This window comes from Diabrotica virgifera, chromosome 1 (genome assembly GCF_917563875.1).
Source record: "Diabrotica virgifera virgifera chromosome 1, PGI_DIABVI_V3a".
NCBI lineage: Eukaryota > Metazoa > Arthropoda > Insecta > Coleoptera > Chrysomelidae > Diabrotica > Diabrotica virgifera.
In genome coordinates this window covers 203,552,580-203,559,882 of record NC_065443.1, presented here as the reverse complement: position 1 = coordinate 203,559,882, position 7,303 = coordinate 203,552,580, and positions in this window count along the sequence as shown.

The following is a 7,303-nucleotide window of genomic DNA, read 5'->3' as shown; positions in this document are numbered from 1 at the left end:
CTTTACCTTGTTAGACCATAGTAGACCATTTAAAATACGAGTTGCTTTCCTTCCTTGCTGTATCCTATGCTGTATGTCTCTTTTTGAAGTTCCTTCTTCTGATATTATGCTTCCTAAATATCTATATTCCTTACATTTCCTTATATTTCTTAACTCTAATTCCGGATCTTCGGTTTCCTCTCCTATTCTCAAATATTCCGTTTTCTCCATGTTCATACATAGGCCCCATTTTTCATATTCGATCTGTAACTTTCTTAGCATATAATCCATATCGTTTTCATCGTTGGCAAGAATTACTTGGTCATCAGCAAAAAACAAAGTTGTTAAGCAGTTTTCTTCAATTATTATTCCCATCCCAGCAACTGTTTTCCTCCATTGCTCCAGAGCTTTCTGGATGTATATTTTAAATAGTGTTGGCGATAAGCAACACCCTTGCCTTAAACTTTTTGTAACAGGGAATGGTTTCCACATAGATTTTCCCTGCTTAATACAGCTTTTCGGATTATGATACATATTTTGAATTGCTCGCACATATGCTTCGCTTATGCCTATCGTGGTCAAAATGTCAAAGAATTTCTTTAAAGGTACCGTGTCGTAGGCTTTTTCTAGATCAATAAATGTTAGGTGAGTAGACAGATTCCTTGCTCTTCTTTTCTCTATTATTTGTTGCATCACGAATATGTTATCTACGCACGATCTACGGGCGCGAAAACCACTCTGTTCTTCCATGTCCTGAATTTCTAATTCCACCCTTTTCTTTAATACTCGGCCATACAACCTCCCCATTGCACTGGTTATACTTATACCTCTGTAGTTTTTGCACAACGTTTTGTCTCCTTTTTTGTAAATCGAGCTAATGTATATATGCACAATTCCAGTCTTCTGGTATTTTTTCTCCCTGCAACATGCATTTGTTGAAGAGTTCCGTCATTATTTCGTGCAGTATGTCTGGTCCATATTTTATCAGGTCAAAACGGCAAACAGGTGTATGTTTTCAAAAAAACTTTTGATAGTGTGTAAAAAATATTTTATTATCAGCTAAGTACTTTCGACACATAACGTGTCATCATCAGAGCTTCCTAAAAGGACATATTTAAGATAAGATTTTTTAATATAAAAAAATAAGTGAAAAACTTACGTCCTCTTATAAAACCTTCATAGAAGAGCAATTGCTAAACAACACAATAAAAAACATTGATACTGGGCAAAAGCCACAGATATAGGGTATAATAACCCTTTAAAGTGAATAAAATCACATCTAAATTCTTTTATTAATTAGTGAGACAACATGGCTGAGTCAAACCATTTTGAGCCCACGTGAACAGCAGATCAGCTGAGGAAGACTGTCATTTATGAAAATGATAAAGAAGGAACTACAATCTTATGCGACCTCTATGTTCATAAATATTAATTAAAAATTGAAAATGACTAAAAAGCCATGTATAGGTTAAATGAAATTAAAGTTAAGATACTAAATTTTAAAGTTAAATTTTCAAAAAAATTTTCTATTATTACTATTAAAGTGAAATGTTAACGTGTATATTAAAAGTTATCAAAATTCTTCCACAAAACAAAACTGTTATAGTTTGACCAAGTGTAGAAGAAGTTAGATGAAATCATACCTAGGAGAAATATCATTTGATAAGCTCAGAGTTCGAAAGCTGTTATTAAAATTAAAAATCTTATTGATTAATTCAGACAAATAACAAATATTTACTTGTTTACAAATATGTAAACAATGAACGAAAACTCAAGAATACCTAAAAGTAATGTCCAAAAAACTTTCATAAATTGTTGGGTATACTGTATACTAAACCAAAATTACTAAAGAAATTTCTTAAAAATAGGATCAAATTTACAATTTAATTGAATCTTGGTGTTAACACAGTTTTGAGGGTTTTTTTCCTTTTCTCTACTGTGTTAACACCCAGATTCAATTATATTGTAAATTTGATCCTATTTTTAAGAAATTTCTTTAGTAATTTTGGTTTAGTATACAGTATACCCAACAATTTATGAAAGTTTTTTGAACATTACTTTTAGGTATTCTTGAATTTTCGTTCATTGTTTACATATTTGTAAACAAGTAAATATTTGTTATTTGTCTGAATTAACCAATAAGATTTTTAATTTTAATAACAGCTTTCGAACTCTGAGCTTATCAAATGATATTTCTCCTAAGTATGATTTCATCTAACTTCTTCTACACTTGGTCAAACTATAACATTTTTGTTTTTTGGAAGAATTTTGATAACTTTTAATATACACGTTAACATTTCACTTCAATAGTAATAATAGAAAATTTTTTTGAAAATTTAACTTTAAAATTTAGTATCTTAACTTTAATTTCATTTAACCTATACATGGCTTTTTAGTCATTTTCAATTTTTAATTAATATTTATGAACATAGAGGTCGCATAAGATTGTAGTTCCTTCTTTATCATTTTAATAAATGACAGTCTTCCTCAACTGATCTGCTGTTCACGTGGGCTCAAAATGGTTTGACTCAGCCATGTTGTCTCACTAATTAATAAAAGAATTTAGATGTGATTTTATTCACTTTAAAGGGTTATTATACCTTATATCTGTGGCTTTTGCCCAGTATCCATGTTTTTTATTGTGTTGTTTAGCAATTGCTCTTCTATGAAGGTTTTATAAGAGGGCGTAAGTTTTTCACTTATTTTTTTATATTAAAAAATCTTATCTTAAATATGTCCTTTTAGGAAGCTCTGATGATGACACGTTATGTGGCGAAAGTACTTAGCTGATAATAAAATATTTTTTACACACTATCAAAAGTTTTTTTGAAAACATACACCTGTTTGCCGTTTTGACCTATTTAGAAGTGTGTACAAGTCTTGCAGTCTTTTCCAATTCATATTTTATCAGTTTGATGGGGATATTTCCAGGTCCTGATGCTTTCCCATTTTTTGATTCTAATAAGGCTTCTTTTATTTCTTCTCTAGTTATTCTTCTAACTTGTTCATTTACATTCGTTTGCATGTCCATTTGATTTACCTCAAATCCGGGTCTAGTTTCCCTCAGTAGTATCTTATAGTAATCTTCCCATTCTTTGGTACTTATTAAATTTAAATTACTCTGCCCTTTATTTTCTTTTCTGATATTTTTTATAGTTTTCCATGCTTCAGCTACTTTGGATCCGCCTATGTATCTTTCCACCTCTTCGCACTTTCTTTCCCATGTGTCATTTTTACTCCTTATTACTTCTCTTTTCACTTCTCTGTTTAGTTGTGCGTATACTCTTTGATCTTGTAAGTCCTGTGTCTGTAGCCATTTTTGGTACGCTGTCTTCTTGTTATCTACTAAACCTTTTAGTTTCTCTGACCACCATTCTGGATTTTGTTTATCATCTTTTTCCAAATATCCTAACGCTTCCTTTGCTGCTGCGTGTATGCTTTCTTTTATTTGCTGGTACAACTTTTCGGTGTTATCGGTGTTACTTTCTATAAATCTTAATTTTGAGGCCAGTCCCAACTTATACAAAAATTTGGTCGATTCGTGTTTTAAGCTTTCCAACTTATAACACTTTTCTGAAATGTTAGTTCCTTCGTCTTTTTTTAGCCTTTTTGTATTTGTTGACCGGTAAGTTATTCTTATGCTGGCTACCAACAGGTGGTGATCGTATCCACATTCTGGTACCCGGTATACCCTCACGTCTGTAGTCTTGGGTCTAGAGCTTTCTCTTTGGATTATGTAGTCAATTATTGACCGTAGTTTTTTTGTAGGTTGCGTCCATGTGAATTTGTGAATGTTTTTGTGTGAGAAGAACCCATTTATTATTTTTAGCGATCGGAATTGGCAAAAATCTCTCAGACGAGTACCATTTTCGTTAGTAAGTTTTTTGAATTCCCTCTTGTCTTCTTCGCTTCAGCATCCATCTGGCTTGCAAATTTTAGAAGCTATGGAGGTGTTACCAAGAAAATGGACCAACAAGTTTTCAATTTAGAAATATTTTAGTAATATTTTAATATTTTTCAAATATTAATAATATTGGTATTAGGATTAAAAACTACTTCATCTTTCAATTGCCAGATGACGCTAGTCATCTAGTCCATTCAGTTCAGTTGCGGTGTGGGGGATGAACTCTCGGTGTTGATCACTTAAAGTATGGAGTAGCAGGAATACGTTCTCTCTGATGAGACTCATTCTATGTTATCGCTTCATTCTATCTTCCGTCTCTTTGTCCGTTGTATCCTGCAAATTTCCATTTAAGAATAGCTGCATGTTTCTTTACGTTTTTCACTTTGGTTTTATTTCTGATCCATGTATTTTTCTTTTTATCACTTAGCTTGATACCCAGCATCTGCCTTTCCATTTCCCTTTGAGTCTTGGCCATCTTTTCTATATTTTTCTTTGTAAAGGTCCATGTCTGTGGTAATTACTGGTAGGACACATTGATCATATATTTTGTGTGGAGGTATTGGGCATCTTTCAGGATATAGCTTATTTTTCCGAATGTCACCCATGCGAGTCTTATGCCCGTATTTATAGTTGAGTCTCAAGACCTCTCCGAGTCTCAAGACCGACCTAGAATAAAATTTGTGTGTAAACTAAATACAACTTTTATTCAAGGTCCATAAAAAATTTATACAGTATACCTGTCCATAAAAAATTTAAAGACATAAGTAACTGCCGTTACATCTTCGAAAGAATATAATATGAACATCACAATGGACTACCAAAAATGAAATGTTATATCTATCTATAGCCTCGAGGACTGCAAACCTAAGGAGGAACGAGAGGCATTCTACGAACAGTTGCAAACCATCCTGGATGACATAGCTCATAAAGAACACTTAATTCTTATGGGTGATTTTAATGCACGAATCAGAAATAAAATAGTTCTACAAGTAAAACAAAGATTCAATGAAAACCATGTCAACGCAAATAGAGAACTTTTGGCTAATCTCTGTGCTTTTAACGAACTGAGAATTAATAATACATTTTTCAGGTAAAAGGGGGAGAAGTGTACTTTTGAAGTGTGTAAAATTAATAATTCTTAGCTGAGCGCTTTCGGCTTATAAAGCCATCTTCGGAGCTATGCTACAATAAAAGATCTCTAATGAATAATTGATCTTAGAATTCAAAGTTTAACTTACGTCAAAAAGGTCAAAATACCACTATGAAGAGAGATGGGTTCCATTTATGATATGAAATACTTCTGTTTCTTATGTAGTTTTTTATTGGTTGGAAAAAACCTTGTCTGTCTGTTTAAAAAATTGTTCAATATGCTGTTGGTTATTTTTGTATCCAGAAAAGTTAAACATCAAGAACGAGCACAAAGGACTTTCACACGAAAATTACATTATATATAAAACGAATATTTGATCATGGTAAGGTCAAAAAAACCTTACCATTTGAATACTGCGGTGTCAGATAGCAGAATGGTCGCCTCGCATGGAGGATTTTTAATGACAGTCGATCATAGAAAAAAGTGTTGTGTGATTTGGTAGAATGCGATCTTACCCTTCAAAAAATATGTCACGTATTTCAGCACCTGGAAAATTGGAAGGATACTACAAATCTGGCCTCCACATAAGTGGTCTGTAGCTTCGACATGATACGTGTGAAATTTTAAACGTTCTTGCTGTTGATTGGATAGGAAGGGTAGCGTTATCTAGCCTCCACGCTAGGTACACCATAGCCTCCATACGGTACTTCCAATATTTAATATTATTTTATTCAAGTGGACAATAAAGGTAAAACACAAACAACTTTTGTTTCTTAATTATTTATTTATACAATAATGTGACATTTTACATAGAAATATGAGTATTTATTTTCGATTAAATATATGTTTACTTGTTGAATTTATCGGCTGTACACAACAGTTGATCGGCCATTAGAGCCAACAACAAAACGCGAAATAAAATGTGTATTTTAAAACTGTTGGATAAACAGTACCTACAATCAGAAAAACTTACCTTTAAAAAGGTACTCGATTATGATATAACAAAAATATCAAAAAACACGACTGAATATCAGCTTTTTATGGTGACACAAACTAAACACAAACACCAAACACATCACATAACCGACCATATAAAATAAGTGAACGACAACGAACGAACGAACACGAACACAGATTACAGATTCACAGATAGCGCAGGATTTGTCAAAAGTCATGTCCCACCAATCACAATGCCGACATCAGCGCTTCTGACTAAACGGAAGGAAAATAAATACGATTACATGTTTTTTATTAGAGTTAGCGGGGCATGCAGTCGATGTAGACAGGGTGTGCTCGTTAAGGTGTCTTCACATTTTCTCATATAAAGTGACAATTGACATATGACATTTTTTAGCAATTGGATTGACAACTTTTCAACAAAGTCTGTAGTGTCTGTAGTTACATAAATCTGGTTTTTAAAAAATAATGAAATACATATTGAAAAGAGACTTAAGCTCTAGGATAAACCAATCGACAAGTTATCCTCCACAAACCTTGTCAATTGGTTTATCCTAGACCTTAAGTCTCTTTTCAATATGTATTTCATTATTTTTTAAAAACCAGATTTATGTAACTACAGACTTTGTTGAAAAGTTGTTCAATCCAATTGCTAAAAAATGTCATATGTCAATTGTCACTTTATATGAGAAAATGTGAAGACACTTTAACGAGCACACCCTGTCTACATCGACTGTCATTAAAAATTCTCCATGCGAGGCTACCATTCTGCTATCTGACACCGCAGTATTCAAATGGTAAGGTTTTTTTGACCTTACCATGATCAAATATTCGTTTTATATATATAATGTAATTTTCGTGTGAAAGTCCTTTGTTCTCGTTCTGGATGTTTAACTTTTCTGGATACAAAAATAACCAACAGCATATTGAACAATTTTTTAAACAGACAGACAAGGTTTTTTCCAATCAATAAAAAACTACATAAGAAACAGAAGTATTTCATATCATAAATGGAACACATCTCTCTTCATAGTGGTATTTTGACCTTTTTGACGTAAGTTAAACTTTGAATTCTAAGATCAATTATTCATTAGAGATCTTTTATTGTAGCATATCTCCGAAGATGGCTTTATAAGCCGAAAGCGCTCAGCTAAGAATTATTAATTTTACACACTTCAAAAGTACACTTCTTCCCCTTTTACCTGTTGTCATAAGTGTGTACAAAACTATTTCAGTCTTTACATTTAATACATTTTTCGACCATAAGCTTCAGTATAAATATAAGTTTGAAAACTCCAGGGGGCACAAATCTATGATTGACTTTATAGTCACTAATAGAAAAATGCAGCCAAAGCAGATTCTAGTCTAGATAT